Source organism: Podarcis bocagei (genome assembly GCF_964188305.1).
Source record: "Podarcis bocagei genome assembly, chromosome: Z".
NCBI classification, from domain to species: Eukaryota; Metazoa; Chordata; class Lepidosauria; order Squamata; family Lacertidae; genus Podarcis; species Podarcis bocagei.
In genome coordinates, this window is record NC_138140.1 from 37,745,503 (window position 1) to 37,762,745 (window position 17,243).

Consider the following 17,243-nt stretch of genomic DNA (forward strand, 5'->3'; position numbering starts at 1 on the left):
CTGTTGATTAACAGAGTTCCTTTCAGCTTTTGCCAGGGGCAACAAACAAGTCTGCATGAGTTTTTCACATCCATGGCTTTTCACAACTGACAATTGGACTTAAGTGTCTCAGATTTGAACTTAAAATTGAAAGCTGTGCCTTGTTGAAGATAGGTTCTCATATATCATGTTGCTTGCATCTGGATCCGTAGTAGATTGAGGAGTAGTTGTATTTAGACAACTCACAGATCCCCCATTCAGCAGGGAATAAGTCCTCAAAAACCCCTTCTGTACTGTTCCTGTCACCATCTTTGGGCCCTTTAAGGATTGCCGGCAGCTCTCCCAGGAAGTGGAGCCACCTAAAGGGTAGGTCTTGCCTGTCCTCTTAAGCCTTCCAATGACTTTAATACTTGCTGCAACAACTTTCTGTAGCTCAGCCAGCAGGGACTACAGCGTCCAAGCCCAGAAGAGGTTCTGACCATTCCTGCCGCTTCTCATGTAAGCTCTTAAACCCTAACAGAGCAGGATAATCACCAACTTTTCTTATGGAGCATTTTGTCTGCTTTTATCTATTTTATTTAAAAGCTTCTGTAAACCATTTACTATTTCTAAAATCTCTAAGCAGTGTACAGTCTAAAAACAAACAGCATGCCATTAAAGCTAAACACAACCTAAAAAACCAATAAAACGTAAAAGCAAATAAAACAGAAATTCAGAGGACTGGAAAACATGAAAAAGGTGCCAGTGAAAACCTGGGTGTGTGTGGAGGATAAGTTTTCACAGTATAGGAACAACAGCAGAATATGTCTATTTTCTTGTTACTGCCCTATGATAGTGTTGCACAATCTCCAGGTGCTTACCTAGAGTTCACGTTGCCTTTTGGAATGAAGCACAGCAGAGACTCTTTATTTGCAAATATATACAACCTGATCCTATGACGGAGGAGTTCACATCCTTAACACCCCAAGGGCATGGTGTTAATCAGGCATGGCTCTGGCTCTGCCTTTCCAGTCTGCTGCTTTTGCATCCAGCTTCTAGTTCACATCACTCAGTTCTCAACTCTGGCTTTTTGTCTTTCTAGCTAACAGACCTTTGAGGGAGGGAGGTCCACCCATTTGCCCTCTGCCAAATTGTTCCCTTAACAGCCCTTATGAAGAGGACCATTATCAGCCTGGCCTGGTTATTCCAGCAATTGAATCTGTCCTGGATCCAGGAATTAGACCTCAGGTGCCAAAATGTATTGGGCTGGTCCTGACTCAGGTGTAAAAAGGTGGCTTATGGAGACAGTTGTGGGAAGGACAGCAGCAAATGGTAGTTGGTTTAAGGCTGACTGGTGGAAAGGCCTTCCTCTCTCATCTCTCACAGAGTGAGAGCACTCATATTTGTTCTTCATGTGACAACTTATATAGGAAATTCATCCTGTGTGACATGGATCTGTTTCTAGTGCATTTCGGATATCGTGGCTTAGTGCGCTCAGTTGCCAGCAGATAAAATGGCTAAAATAAGCTGATAGTGTTAGATTTTCCATCTCTATAGCTCTTGCCATTCAAAATTACTACCTGCTCTTTCATCTCATTCCACGGATTTCAGAAGACTCAGGGAGTTCTTGACATAAACTTTTCCTCATTTCAGAATATTGGCAGCTCATAAAGTAGTCATCTTTAGCATCATAATCACTATGTTCTGCATTCATGGTTGGATGAAATATGCTAGTTGATAGGAATAACAAGTGGAGACAGTACTGTTTCACACTGGTCCTGCTTCCAGGTCACCTATAGCCTGACTGGTAACTGCGAGAGCAGGATTTTGGACAAGATGGGCCTTTGTTCTGATCCAGCCTGGCTCTTCTTACGTTCACTTGAAGCTTCATACTGGACAGTATGAAACTGGACCCCAGTTACATGGACTCACAGTTTTTGGGATGGCTATTTGCACACAAAGGCAGGGTGAGGCAGATAACAAATGCAGCTGGGAACAAAAGTGGGCACAGATATGTGTATATTCTAATGTGTATGTATTTAGAAATAATTTAGAAATAGTTACTATAATTTTAATAAAAATACATTATTACCCTAGTGGGTGAAGACTGTGGCTAGTTGACCTGTGTGCCTGCTCTATCTGCTGGCCAGATTGTAGCTGCTGATGGGCAACTTCAAGACTCCTTCTTATGATTCTTTATATTAAAAGCAAGCTAGGATCAAACAGCCCTTCAAAGAGTGGCCTCTGATAGCCCTTCAAATATAGAACTTGTTGGGAATCTCAGGTGAGATACCCATGCAGTGGAAATTGCTCCCAGTACCAGTCACCATACAGAAGCAGAACTTCAGTAGTTCAGCTAGTTTACTGTTGCAGAAGATAAGGCTCAGTAAAACAGTTCTGGGTATAGATATATACAGCTTGTAGGCTTTTGCAGATACAGATATATACAGATACAAACAAGTACAAAGTATTTCTATTGCTCTAAATAAGTCCAGTAATTCAAGATGTAACACTGGACAAGGTAACACCGCAGACTTACAACGACTCACAAACTAATGGATTACTGCGCTGACATTCATTAATCACAAATATAGTCAAGGCACTGAGCCTTGCACCTGCTATAAGCTCACCTTTGGGGTGATTTATGCTCATGAAGGAAATTAACCTCTTCTCATGTCTAGTTACTCCAACAGACTGTTCTCTCTAGAGCAGGACACATAACCACCCTACCAGTTTTCCAAGGCATACTAAAACTGATTGGTCATAAGACTGAGCTTGCAATGATTGTTGCTTCAATCCTTAGTTCACATCTGAATGCCTAAGAGAAAGTTTCAAGGGACCAGCAGAAATTGCTCTCTGTGGAGAGCCTTTTAGAAGCCTTATGGGTAAATGCATGTAGATTTCTAAAGATGCTAATTTCCTGTTTGATGAAGCAGAACATCAATGCAAGGGCAGTATAATTTCTGTTGATATGGAAACAAAAAGGCTAACTCCAAGGTTAGAAGCAGTGTTCATTGCACACAATGAGGAAATCACTAAGTGCTAATTGCTTCCAGTGATTTAACCACAATTTGCAAGCATAATTGCTGTTCCGATTGTTGTCTCTGGAGGATAGAACTTTGGGTGTTCCCTGGTGTACATAAGCTTTATTCGGCTTGCTAACCAGTAAACAAGGCTACAGTCCTATACCCACTTCCCTGAGAATAAGTCCTATTGAACTCAATGAGACTTACTTCTGAGTAGTCAATTAGAATGCACTCAGGTGGATGTGGGGGAGCCTGTAAAGACACTAGAGAAATTGGGACAAATGCCTTAGATTCTATCACTGGCAGAAGAAAGAGATGCTGTAAAATTTTGGGTCCTTTGTAGCTGCCCAAGCCTGTATACCAGGTTTTCCACCCAATTTGGTTTATGGAACCTTCCAAATGCTGCAACAAACTGACTAATAGTGTGCTTCTGAACACAGTTTCTCAGACGTAAATCACATTGAGATCAATTTGTAAGTGTGCTTAGGAATGTACCACACGGGGAGAGCCAGCATGGTGTGGTGATTCAAGTGTCAGAGTAGGGCTGGGGAGCCATGGATTCAAATCCCTATTTACGCATGAAGCTCACTTGGTAACCTTGGGTTATCTCAGCCTAATCTATTTCACAGGGTTGTTGTGAGAATAAAACCCGGAAGTGACAGGTAGGGAGAAAGAAGGAGAACCACATACACAGAGATTCTTGGTGAAATGGCAGGATATAAAATATGGGTTCTCTTACTATTCACTTGTTGTATTTCCTTGGCGGCGAGAGAGGTTGGGTGTGGCTTAGGGTGTGGTTGGTTGTCTTTGGTTGGCTGTAGTGAGAACTGTTTTTGTGTGTGAGGGAGGATGAGTGTGTATTTTTTAATCAGGTTAGCTAGATTGATTCGTATGCTATTGGGGGATTCTTGTTGTTGTCTTGTTGGGCTGTGTATGTGATAAAAGGAACCAAACCGGGGTGAAGGCGTCTTCTTCTATTTGTCCCCGTGTCAGTTTCAGTTTATTGCTTAGTTTTTCTAATAAGGCTGTTTCCCATACTATTTGATACCACAACCCCTCACACACACTAAGTAGAATAATAGAAGCATAACCACACCCCACACCCCTCCCTCTCTTACCCGCTTTTCCAATAATAATAATAGTAATAATAATAATAATAATAATAATAATAATAATAATAATAATAATAATAAATAAAAATAAAAATAAAAATAAAATTTATTATTTATACCCCACCCATCTGGCTAAAATATTAAAATACAATACTGTAATTTTCTTCTTCTTCTTCCTAATTGTTTAAATCAATTCATAAACCAAGAATTCATACATTGACCACTAATAATGAAACATATGTTGTAGATATTTTTCCACATTTATTATGCTATTTTTGTGGTATACATATGACATGAGAAAACTTGGTATACTTATTTGTATGACATTATTCTTGCTTATAAAACCCAATAAAAATAAAGGATAAATGTAAAAAATAAAGTGCAGTAATAGGGTTGCTCAGTAGGTCCAAAGTAGAGCCTAACCAGGGAAAGTGCTCTTAGTTTCACAAACAGGGTTTTTTTGTGCAGCAATAGCATACCCTCCAACATTTCTCAATGGTAAATTCAGTATACTTGTCGCATAAGGAAAACCACTTCGGTGGGATTTAGTGGTATACCTCAGTAAACATAAATCTATACTTCCCTTAAAAAGTTTAGGGAATATATTTATATCACATAGTTTATTGCCATAGCATTTTTTTCAGATATTCAGAATTTAAAGATACAAGATTTCAAAATCTGGTGTGCAATATTTGGCCTTCGTCAAGACAGATGGTGTAGCAGGAGGCAAAATAAGAGTAACTGGGAGGTAATTACATTTAATGCATACTAGTAATCATATAAAGAAAAAAGTGGTGGTGTACCTTTTGAAACAGAGTTGGCAAGTAAATGATATAATAAATGTGGGAGACCATGGTTTCTGAAGGTGCTTTCACATCTATGCTCAACACTCACCGTCTGTGCCAGCTTGGGAAATATGGATGCGTTGATTTAGATCCAAGTCCCCCATCTTTAATCTGATTTGTTCTGGGCTTACTTCTGACTAGACATGTAAGCTACTCTTTGGGTCTTTTCTACAGGGTTTAAAAATGGTCTGCTTCCACTTAGGAATTTGAAATATTTATATGAACATGAAGTATTTTCCCATTCTTTGACTTCAGAGAGATTGTCGGATGTGGACTTAAGTACATCTTCATTTTCCATGTTTGCTTGCTTCTGCTCTGCTCTGACATCGTAGTGGCCAAATTGTCTGTGCTACAGACTCTGTGATAGAAATCAAGCTAGATATCTTCCCTGTGGATCTGGATTTTGCTGTTCTTCCATGACATTTTCTAAGCCGCAGTAATGGGAGCAGGAGTACAGCCTGAAAGTTACCACTTATGAACACATATGCACAACCAAAATGTTTTGAGAACTTTTGGTGCTGCCTTCTGTGCTGTCTGTTCTCAATCACCTTTTAAAAACAAAAGGGGAGAGATCACATATGGTCTGTGTAAGCACATGGGGGTGTATATCTGCAGCAACAAGGCTCACACTGCGATGCTATGGACACTAGTGTGTTGGCACCACAGGACTGGGAAGAGCTGCCTTCCAAAGAGAAGGTGGTCTAGAAGAAAAGTTCACCTAAAGGTCAGCTCTCCTGAGCAAAGTTGTTTCAGGCTTTAAAAAATATATCTTATTTTGCATTTATTTTAGGCAAAAAAAATATGTTGCACTCTGATTTACAGCCAAGCGTGGAGAAATCTGCTATGCAGATTGACAATCCTATGAATAGCAAGAAATGCTACCACTTTCAGTGGGGTAGTTAGGTCATTTCAGATTTCATTCCTGCTCCCCCCCCCCATTAGATGGTGAAAGTTTTTTCTGAGTCTTTGAGCAATAAAGTAAATTTGGCTCTGCCTCATTCAGCATTACAACTCCCCCTGGTTTTTTTGGGGGGGGAGGCTGCTCATTTACTCTTCTGAGTGAGGGTCTGCACTTTTGCTAAGAAGCCACTTAATGCATCAAAAAAGAAAAGGACAAATGAGTACATCAGTTTGCATAAAATGTCCCTTACCTGCTAGCTTTTATCAGCCATGAGGGGCAAGGGTCCCAAGCACAATGGTCTCCCTGAGCCTTACCAACTGAAACTTATCCCACACAACAGAAGAAGCCTGTGCTCTGGGCAGCCCGTAAGATTCATCTGCTGTAATAGTAGGGCTGCCAGACGTCCAGTGGAATTGACTTCCAGGAGAATTTCTGAGATGTCCTGGAACTTAGGTAAGTCAATTGAAAAATCACACTTTTGGAGAGCATTTTTGTAAAAAAAAAAAAAAAGCTCAACAGCTTTCAGGGTGTCCTGGTTTTTACTTTTTGAAATATGGCAATGTAATAGCGAGGGACGCGGGTGGCGCTGTGGTCTAAACCACAGGGCTTGCCGATAGGAAGGTCGGTGGTTCGAATCCCCACAAATGAGTGAGCTCCCAGTGTTTGGTCCCAGCTCCTGCCCACCTAGCAGTTCGAAAGCACGTCAAAGTGCAAGTAGATAAATAGGTACCGCTCCAGCAGGAAGGTTTCACCAAAAGCGGCTTAGTCTTGCTGGCCACATGACCTGGAAGCTGTCTGTGGACAAACAGGCCCTTGGCCTATAGAGCGAGATGAGTGCTGCAACCCCAGAGTCGTCCGCGACGGGACCTAATGGTCAGGGGTACCTTTACCTTTATGTAATAGCAAAGTCAAGATCTCAATGGATGCAAGCAATTTCATTCTCAAAATGCTTTGCAAGCAAGCTGCCATTGGTTCTGCCACTTCCTTCAGATTGGACTGTAACAGGTCCTGCACTACCCGGAAAAGCTCTGCTGGATGAGGGTACAATGAGGGTACAATGGGGGTAGCAAAGCATGCCTTCCTTCCTGCCTTCACTGTCTCAATGATGAGCCCTCACCAGTGTTTGATTGCATTAACTGGATTTTTCCTTCACTCGTGTTAGACGTTTGGGACAGTCATGCATCTTCCTTGGTGGAGAAGATACCCAAGATTGCAGCGTACTAATTATATATATATATTAATTCTTATTTACTTTATGAATTGCTTCTCATGAGTCATCCCAAAGCAATTTACAATAACATTAGAGAGAGAGAGAGAGTCTGTATAAAAAGTTAAAGCAATTGCACTTATAAACACTGTATATTTGTAAATATGAAGACAGTTTAAACAACTGCAGGACATACCATGCGTGTAGCCAGGGAGGCTGGAGGGGGGCAGTAAACAAATAAAAATACTTAATTAACTGACCAATTATGTCAAGGATAAATCAATTCTGCCCCCCTCCCTACATAACGCCTGCTCCCCAATAAATCCTGGCTGTGCCCATGTCACATATGCAAAATCAGTTCAAACTGAAGACAGAAACAAATTGGGATAATCTGTATGCACAGAATTTTTTTTAGGTCCTATGTAGGTACAGAAGCAAACTTACAAGTGATGCTTTCTAGACTGTCTATGGAACACCTGCTCATCTCGTTCCCTCTGGCTAAACCTGAATTGTTTCTCGCTTGTTTACTCTCAAAGTATATCCTGATGAATAAAGGTTTTTCAGCCCCACCCTGTTGTTTGGCTCCAAAATCTCCCGCCGCCCACAACATTTCTCTTCGCATAGGTGAGGGGAAATAGTATTTGTTCAGAGGCTCTCTGCTATTATTATTGCATATATGCACAGGTTTGATTCACTGCATTCATTCTTAAAACGTAATTTATTAATCCTGTCTCATCATAGGGATGAGCAGCCCTGTTCATCCTATGGAAGCGTGAAATAAAAACAGCATTGCCGCAAGCAAGTCAAGACCATGAAGTGACTCTGTGCCTGCGAGTTAAGCCAGTTCAGCAACAGCAGTGCTGGCATAGTGCCTGCTCAGGAGGGTAAGAGCAGGGCAGGTATTTAAGGCTCACCTTGCCTCTGAACTTGGCAGACGATTCTGTCTTGTCTCTTCCTATTGTTCAAAGCAGCACAACCAGTTCCAGTGGAAAACCCTCTGCCCTGGAGCTGACATGGGGCTAAACCTAATACGGATCACCCAGTGCTTCTAGATGCTTGCTACTGAAGATACACTAAAACAAGATGGGCCAGCTGTTAACTTGAATATTGCAAAAGTTTTGTTTGGGATGGGTTTTTGCATGGTTTGCTTTTTATATTTAACTGCTGCATGGATTTTAAGTGTGAAGTAAATAATGTTGTTTTATTGTGTGATAGTCAACTTTTTTTGTTGTTCAGAATACACCCATTGAAATTAATGAGCACAGCTATATTAGGTGCATTAATTTCAGTGGGTTTACTCTGAACAAACCTCAGTTGGCTACCACCCCATGTTGATGATTTATTAACTGGGATGATAAGTTATCCTGAAAAGCAGCATAAAAGTCAATTAAATGTAAAAAATGAAATAAACTAGGAAGAGTCACCTGAGCCCCAGACCTTACTGTGGAATCAACTTTAAATCTCAGGACTTCATCCTGAAAAATATATATAGTAATTACAGAGAAGCATGTACTGAGTGCTTCTTCTTTATTTATGCACAGCCATAGCGCTTGTACCCCTATGGACTCAGATTAAGTGATCCTCCAAACTGCAGAGGATCCACTATGATTTGGTGATCTAAGAATGTGTTTTAGGCTTGTAGGCTTACTCCTACTCTGCTTTCTTCCTTCTCAGGCACTAATAATTATTTTTTTTGGAACTGGCAACCTGGAAAATTTACTTCCTCTCCTTTGCTTAATAATGATTTTAAGATCAACAAATGAAATTCAGTTAGCCTTTCTACTGCCTAATGATTATTGACCTGTGGGAACGCAGAGAGGGATGGTTTTTAACACAGGGGCACCAGTGTTATGAAATGCATTTCCTGCTGAAAAATTAGACAACCCCCAATCTGTACTGGTATCCCATTAACTTTGGGGAAAGCACCTGTTTCCACAGGCATCCTCTTGACCTCTCAACATGAGGGTCCTTGCTGTGTTGTTTTGATGGGACACATTTATTGTGTATTTTGATTATGGATATTTAAATGCTTGTGGTGGAATTGCTTTTTTGCACTTGTAAATAGCTTAGAATTCCAATTTGGCACTAAATTGTATAATATTAAGTGAAATTAATAATAAAACTTATATTATTGGACATTTGTATGCCACCCCATATAAGAAAAACATCAATTTCCATGTTGCTCTAACTATACTTTGCCATAATGTCCAAATCAAACAACTGTGCATAGTCCTAATTTCTACACAATAATTACAAACTGTGCTCTAAACATTATTTGCCTAATATGGAGATCACAGCAAACTGTAATTATAGCGGCCCAGAAATGAAAGGGTGGAATCAGTGCATGAATGTTCATGAGGGAGGAGTGGCTGTTTGTCATTGAGATCTATAGTCTGTGACTTGTTCCTGATCCCCCATATGAGGATCAGCCAGGCAAAGTCATTGTGATAAGGAGGTATGGTCAAGGTTCCCCCCCCCCCCAGGGTGGTTAGAACTCCCTAGCCCCATTCAGAAATGAAAAAGGGAAAGGCAAGTAAAGCCAGTTATGTGAGTTTGTTGATAGCCTCATAATTAGAATGTTTTGTTCTTAAGATAATTAAATAGCTGATTTGGGAGAAATTAATGCCCTATAAGAACACAAGAAGAACCCTATTTGGTCAAGCTAAAGGCCCATCAAATCCACTGTGGTCAACCAGGACCTGCAGCAGCACTCTCTCCTTCTGTGATTGCTAGCAACTGGTTTTCAGAGGTATGCTGCCTTTGACAGTGGAGGTAGAACACAACGGGGGCTGATCCATTGGGGATAATGAAGCACTGCCCCACCAAACTCATTCTGCTCTCAAGTCAGCCCCCAGCTGGTTACCTTCTTCCTTCCAACCACTCTGGGTCCTGCTCTGCCTGCTATTGGCTCTCACCTACTACTGGTCTTCCTGCCTTCTGCCCTAACAATCCCAATGAGCACCAGCCACCACTGGTGGAACATAGTCACCATGTAGTGACCCAGTTTGAGAAGGAATTCCTAGTTAGCAGGCCCACAGTGGTCAGGAATGATGCAAGTTGTAGGCCAACAACACCTGAGGACCCAAGGTTAAGAAAGGCAGCTATCTCTGCTCTATGGCAGATTTTTATTTGTATCGGAGAGATTAGATAGTATAAAGTGGATGTTGTCACCCAGCCAACAAATATCAAGGTTTGTTTATAGATACTGCCTTTTAAAAAAGGTGGTAAGCACCCTTATTTCTGGTGAATTGGAGAGCGAACCAGGAAACTAAGCATAATTTGGCAATCTTAAATGGCAAGAGTTATTCCCCCAAATCTGATCTTTCTAGGTAAGTAATCTTGCCATGTCATTTTGCATAGCAACAGAGATAGGTTATTGTTGAAGCTGAGCTAATCAACAGCAGGCTTTTCCATTGCTAAATAGAGCTAACCAAGCTGCTTATGAGTCATCTTGGCTGGCCTGGGGCTCAGCTTGTTTAACCAATGGGAACTTTGGTGACTTGGTGCAAAATTATTTCTGGGAACAAAACCAGTGTTTATGCCCTAATAAATCCAGGGTTTCATATGATGTCAATTCTATTCAGAGCCCTGAAGTTAAGAGACATGACTAACTTAGATCCATCAATTTCAATGGGTCTACTCTAAGTAGAACTTAGTTGAATCCAAACATTTTAGTCTTTTCTAAGGGCTGGATTAGAATGCACTTTTGAGATCTATTTCAAAACTAGCATATATATTTTTTGGGGGAGAGTAAACTCTTTACAGTGTAACAAGGATGCAAAGTAAAATCAAAACTATGATGTTTGATTAGTGCTGAAGTTCTTAAACTGCTCATGAAATTAATATCCATATGCAGCAGTGGGTCATGCATAACCAAAGTGAATTTAGCCAATAACAGGGAGTTTGGAACTAGATAGATGTGTGGTTATTAATGTTTGTACTCTGTAGCAGCTGTGAAGGCAATTTCCATTTTATAGCAGCAGTTGAGAAATAAACTGCATTGTAAAATCATTATTTATAAATAAAATCCTTATCTGCCCATGAATATTAATTACCCCACTCCACAGATGTTACTAAAGGAGTTTCCATATTATTGGGCTTGTTATGGCAACTGAGCAGTTCAGTGATGCCAATTATTTGCCAGTGATCTGCATTCTCACCATTGCCTGACCCAGAGACAAAGAGCAAGCAGGTTAGGTTTAAAGCACGTTAGGTAACTTCAACAAATAGGCTTGCTGCTCTCATATATAAACTACGAGAGCAGCATGAATATTTGTTGCAGCCACCCAGACAGAGGTGCCACCTGCAGGAGGAGGAAGAGGAAGAGAAGTCACTGCCCTGCTGCTACTTTATACAGCAGCTATGGTGACCCTACTGTGCAAGACAGAAGAGGGCAGGGGATTCCTCTTCTTTCTCAGTGCCGCTTCTTCCCAGGTACTTCCTGTGGATGCTGCCGCACCCCGCTTCATTTGTGAGCCGGCCCTGATTATGGTTAAGAGTATGATTAGCTGAAATTCCCTATCCCAGTATTCTAACCCAATATTATCCACTCTGTATGGACGTGGTTCTCCAGAGTCTCGAGGCTAGAAGGAGGGCAAAAGGGTCTGATACAAGCCAGCTTCCTATGTTCGTTCCAAACATGAGTGCATGAGGATATAATTCTGCATTTCCTAAAATGTAGGTGAATCGTGACTAATAAAGCGTTGTTGTATTTTACAACTAAGTGTGAGCTTAGTGAGGACCTCTAGGATGAAACAACTTGGAATATGAAACATTAAAATCCATACTAGCTGATAATTAAAAGCAACTGCTTCAACTTGAGTTGTTAGAAGGTTTTGCCAAAGATGTTCCTTACTTCTCAGTCAACTGTTGCTGGAGCTGCAATTTGCCTAAATAAAGCTTCAATCATGGGGAAAATTGACTGCATGCAGAATTTAATACTAATGCAAATTGTAGACTAACAGCCGCAATTACTGTCTATAAAGTCACCAGCAGATTAATTAAAATTGTATGTAGCATTCTCTTTTATAAGCTGCATTTCTTTCTTTCTTTTTATAAAAATATAATTTGTTCTATAAGACTAACTGCTTTCTAGGGACAAAGATACACTGCACCTCTTGTACTGAAGAGTTCACATTCTCCACTGATGTACTTAATAGTAACTGGGCTATTAAATTTAGAGAGGGGGGAAATAGTTGATGGCTTACTTAACCTTGCCTTTTAAAGACCTTTCGCTGAGATGGTGCAAAGCTGTTTTTCACCTGGGTATCTATTAACAACAGTGCAGCCACTTCAGGTGAAACTTGACAAAAAGAACCAAATAATAAAAAGGCGCAAATTGAAGTTAACAGCCTGTTCTGGAGAGGTTCTGCAATGAAAGCCAGACAGCAGAGGTTTGAAAGAGACAAAGCCATCACTGGGACTTGCTGAAAATGCGGGGTTAGAGCAATATCTCTTCACTTCTATACATTTGTTGCCTTTTTAGTTGAGAGAATACAATTCTATTCTGAAGCTCCCCAACGTAATATGGAATACTCTGTGGAATTCATGGATGCATTTCAAAACCCTTTAGATTTTCAAGTTCCTTCTCATTGCAGCTGTTTTGGCAGTCTAAAAAGATAGGGTGTTAAATTAGAAGGGCAATGGCAAAGTGGTACTGCTTCTGTTAACAAAGCCATTTTACTAAGTTTTCCATGGGTAAAGGGAGGATTTTGGGAGCTGGGTTGGGTTTTCTTTCTTTTAAATGGATTGACTTCTTTGATTAATTCCAAAGGATATAAGGGGCAAACTAGAAGTTATACAAGAAATCTGTGAATAGGATTGCCACTTTAAAAAAAAAATAAACAGCATTTAGAATGTGGGGAGATTTGGATCATGGTCATAGTGGTGGAGCTTTTACTCTTTTCCCCATGCTGTTTTCCTGTTATATTGACAACAAACCATTCCAAAATAGCATTAAAGTGGCATGATACTACTTTAAATTTATGCTGCAGAAGGGTCCTTAGCATAGGAGCGAACTCCTAGGGGCCAAGTTCCTTGCAGCCCCCCAATAAAATATTTGAGGGACCGGACCGACCTCCCCCTAAGCTTGATGGGCTTTGCCATTCAGATGGGGTTTGTGGACTGTGTCTTGTGATTGATTATATGGTGCAGGGTGTTACCTGGGTCCCCCCAATATTTTATTCAAGTTGGCACCTCTGGGCCTTAGTTCACACTCTAACAACACCCCTCCACACAAAGGTTGGGCTATATATACAGTTTAGCAGTGCTGTGAAACAGCTGGCAAAGCATCCCTGTTCCCAATGAAATAAAACTTGTTTGTGGTATGTAGGAGGGGAGGGGTATTCCTGTTTATTCAGCTGCATGTGGATTAGTTTAAATTTTAGAGTCCAAACAGCTCTACCATTTGCGCAAACACATTAGGCAAACTGTGTACGTACAGCTGTTTCCAATAATTAAATTAAGAATCTAAAAAAATAATAATAGTAGTAGTTGTAGTTGTAGCAGGCCTAGCTGATTCTCACTGACATTTCGGGAAGAGAACCAAGCTACACTGTCAGCTTCCCAGTCACAGCACTTTCAGAATTAAGCTTTCTTTTTTAATAAAAAAAAATCTGTTGATGTAGCAGCAGTGAAATAAAATAAAATAAAATGTTGATGAGTAAACATTTTAATGCAAGTGTTATGAGCAGCAACAATCTGGAAACAACTTTTTTATTTTTTTTATTAGCCATTGAGCATTTTATAACATCCAAGAGACATCTAGCTTAAGATAATTGCTGAGAAAAGCAACACTAGGGAATACCTTCAGGGAGGAAGAGGACACTATGAATTAGAAAACCGTTTGTGGGATGATTATAATAAATTGAGGACATATCCTCAAAGCACGTACATTGATTGCCACACTAGAGCTTGCATAAATCCTGAAATGTGTAGGTGGAACTCACAGAGCCATCCTAACTCCTGATCCACATCACTGGGGGTTGGGGAGGGGGTGCTTAGCCTGTCTTGGCTCTCACCTCTGGATGAAAAACTTGAACTCAGGTTTCCGTTTCTGTCAAATTATTTAATGCATACTTCTGTGATACATGGGCAAAGCAAGGGTTAAAGGCACAGCAGGTAAATTGCATGGCTTAAGCATGAGCTGAGAGGTTGATGCAACAAGTTAGCATACCCTTTTGAAGAGCAAGGCTGGCATAAGAAAAATGAGAGGAGCTTCTGCTCTGCAACCAAAGGGGCACTTCTGTGAGAGGGCTGGGCTTGTGAGGTTTGTTCATGTTGGTACCGGTCTCTCTGTGTCCTTAGCAATGGAGATGGTGATTCACCATCTGACTTACTGCCAGCTGCCTCCCGCAGAGGAGGCTCCATACTGGCATGGGGAGCCAGGTGGCTTTTTGGGAAGTGCCTGACTGGAGGGGTACAATATCACAGGGATGGGGCACTTATCTGACAACCTGCTTGAACCTTCACCAGAATTCAGCTTCTGACTCTCTTGATCACTGCTCCCTCCTCCAGCTCAGGCATTGGCCACAATTCTGCCCCACCCCTAAAAAACCCCCTGCTTGGGCGCTCCCCATGGGTCATATAGCTCCAGCTCCCTATCTCTTCACCTACCTATTTGGGTTCTGCCCATCCCCTCCATGGCGTTTCTATGGGGTTCATGACATAGTCCGAGGTGGAGGTGGCACAACTGAGCCCCACTGAGCTCTGCTGTGGTTGGGAGTGTTCCTCCACCATGGATGGTCCTATTGCATTGGCCAGTTGTGCAGGCTACCATTTGCAGTGATGTAACAGTCCTCAAATGGAGGAAAATCCTAAGCTGGTCCAGTAACTGGAAACAGCCCGGCCACCATGCAATGACTCTATTCTGTGCCAGCCTGGAGCTGGTACAGCAATAATCAAGGAAGGTATCATCTTCCTTTCTGTCCTGCCCAGTGGCAGTTTCACTGCTCCATTCAGCCCTGCAGCTCCCAGCTGGGACTTAGGTTTGCTCCATCAGCAAGATAGTTAGGAATGTCAGCAGAAGGAATAAATCAGTGACCCAAGGGACAGCACAGAGTGAGGGAACAACAAGCAGGAAGTGTCTCAGCATAACAGAGAAAGAGAGGATAGCAGAGACCCGGGGTATGCTTGCATTGCTGCTTACTTTTCATCCAGTGCACCCCAACTAGTTTTTGAAGCCGCATTCACACAACATTGGCCACAATCTATATTGACGTTGTGGGTTCTTGACAAATAGTGCTGTTTGATGCATTTTTTTCCTTCTCAAACCAACCTCAATCCAACTAGAAAACCTAAGCCACACTTCATGGTGATCATTTGACAGCCATTGTGCATATCCAGATGAACAATGCATGCACAGGCAACAGCTCCAGGGAGTTCCAGGGGGCTGCAGGGACAGGGAAACCAAAAGGCCATGCAAGTCAGGTGAAGACACCCCCACCCACCCTCTGATGTGAACAGCATCATGCAAATGTGGCTTGAAGCACAGTGGGAGGAAATGACTTTGTTGTATTTCAAGCTGCTAACATGAATATACCCACAGATAGAGGAATTTAAGCGGTCTTGTGTGATAGTAATAAGTAATAAGTTCCAACTGTCTCAAGACTGATAGCAAACTCCTCTACTCCACATTGTAGACCAGTATTTTTATCTTCATACTATGTTTTAATGGCAGATTTTCTCCCAAATCAAATCAAATCAAATCAAATCAAATCAAATTGGAAGAGGCCATTTCAATAAAGATGCAACATTTCTAGATAGCATAAATGACTGTGACCTAGAACAGATGGTCATTAAACTGGCCAGAGCAGGGAGGTGACCCTGAATTTAATCTTAAGTGGTGCCCAGGAACTAGTGCCAGATGAAAGAAATGTTGAACTGATAGGGAACAGTGGGCATACTGCGATGAGGCTCAGCGTCTAGTTAAGTGGATAATTGCCAAGAGAAGTCCAACACAGTCACATTTGACTTCAAAGGAGGAACACATTTACACAGCTGTGAAAAGGGTGAATGCCAATTGCTTGACCTCAAAATGCACCTGGAAAAGGTTCAAAAAAGGGGCAGTGAAAATGATCACAGGGCTGGAACAACTCCCCTACGAAAAAATGTTGCAAGATTTTTATTTTAGGAAAATACACACAACTATGCTTCTCCTTTACATCTGCAGGTGTGGCAGTGGATGTGATGGACTGGATGTGTCTTGCCTTGGCAACGGACTGGATGAGAGCCAAGAAACTGAAGCTCAATCCAGATACGACTGAGGCTGTTCCCTAGACCTAATGCATGGGAGGTTGCCTGCTCTCAATGGGTTTACACTCCCTCTAAAGGTACATAGCTTGTGGGTATTTCTGGTTCCTTTGCTGTTGCTTAAGGCTCAGGTAGTGGCTGGTAGCCCAGCTGTGCCTCTATCTGGACAAGGATAGCCGAACTTTTTCAAATAATATTTTATTAAGTTTTCCTTTTTCCCCTTTGTCACAATCAAATACAATCATGTCATCACACACATCTTTGCTCAAACTGAGCATCGACTTCCTCCCTTCCCACTCCCTGGCTTCTATAGATATTCACATTCATCTTAGCATTTCTATATCCCCCTATTTACCTTCTTTCTGTGCTTAAAAAAACCAGTAACTCTGATATTTGTCAAATCTTAACCTTAAAAAATATTTTAAGTCAGTCCTGCAAACATTTTCAAATGTTTACAGTGTTCCTTCATATACTGTAAAAATTTACTCCAGTCCTTTTCAAACATTTCATCACACTGGTTTTGGATTTTCCCTGCCAGCTTCGCCAGTTCTGCATATTCAATCATCTTAGTCTGCCATTCTTCCAATGTTGGAAGTTCCTGCTGCTTCCATTTCTGGGCTAAAAGTGTCCTCGCCACAGTCGTAGCATACATAAATATGTTTATGTCTTTGGGGAATTTCTTCTCCTATTATACCCAACAAGAAAACCTCTTTTTTTTGCTAAATGTATTTTTAAAAACCTTTTTCAATTCATTATCTATCATATCCCAGTAAGCTTTCGTCTTAGTACACATCCACCACATATGAAAGAAATTCCCTTCCTTCTCCTTTCATTTGTATGTTCAAACCCAGAGACCTCCCCCTTAAAAAAAGACACATTTGACTCAAATTTTAGTTTTTGTTTTTGGCAGAATTTAGGCCACAACTTTATTGATTACAGAAAAGT

At 41.2% G+C, this 17,243-nt stretch overlaps 1 long non-coding RNA gene across 3 annotated transcripts in view; it reads left to right on the top strand.

The window, feature by feature from the left end:
* The window catches only part of LOC308578888, a 45,919-nt gene that overhangs the window by 7,603 nt on the left and 21,073 nt on the right, over positions 1 to 17,243 (top strand). For all 3 annotated transcript variants that reach the window (XR_014004173.1, XR_014004174.1, XR_014004175.1), the window contains exon 2: positions 16,219 to 16,378. This is a non-coding gene — a long non-coding RNA (uncharacterized lncRNA). The remainder of the gene's footprint in view (positions 1 to 16,218; positions 16,379 to 17,243) is intronic.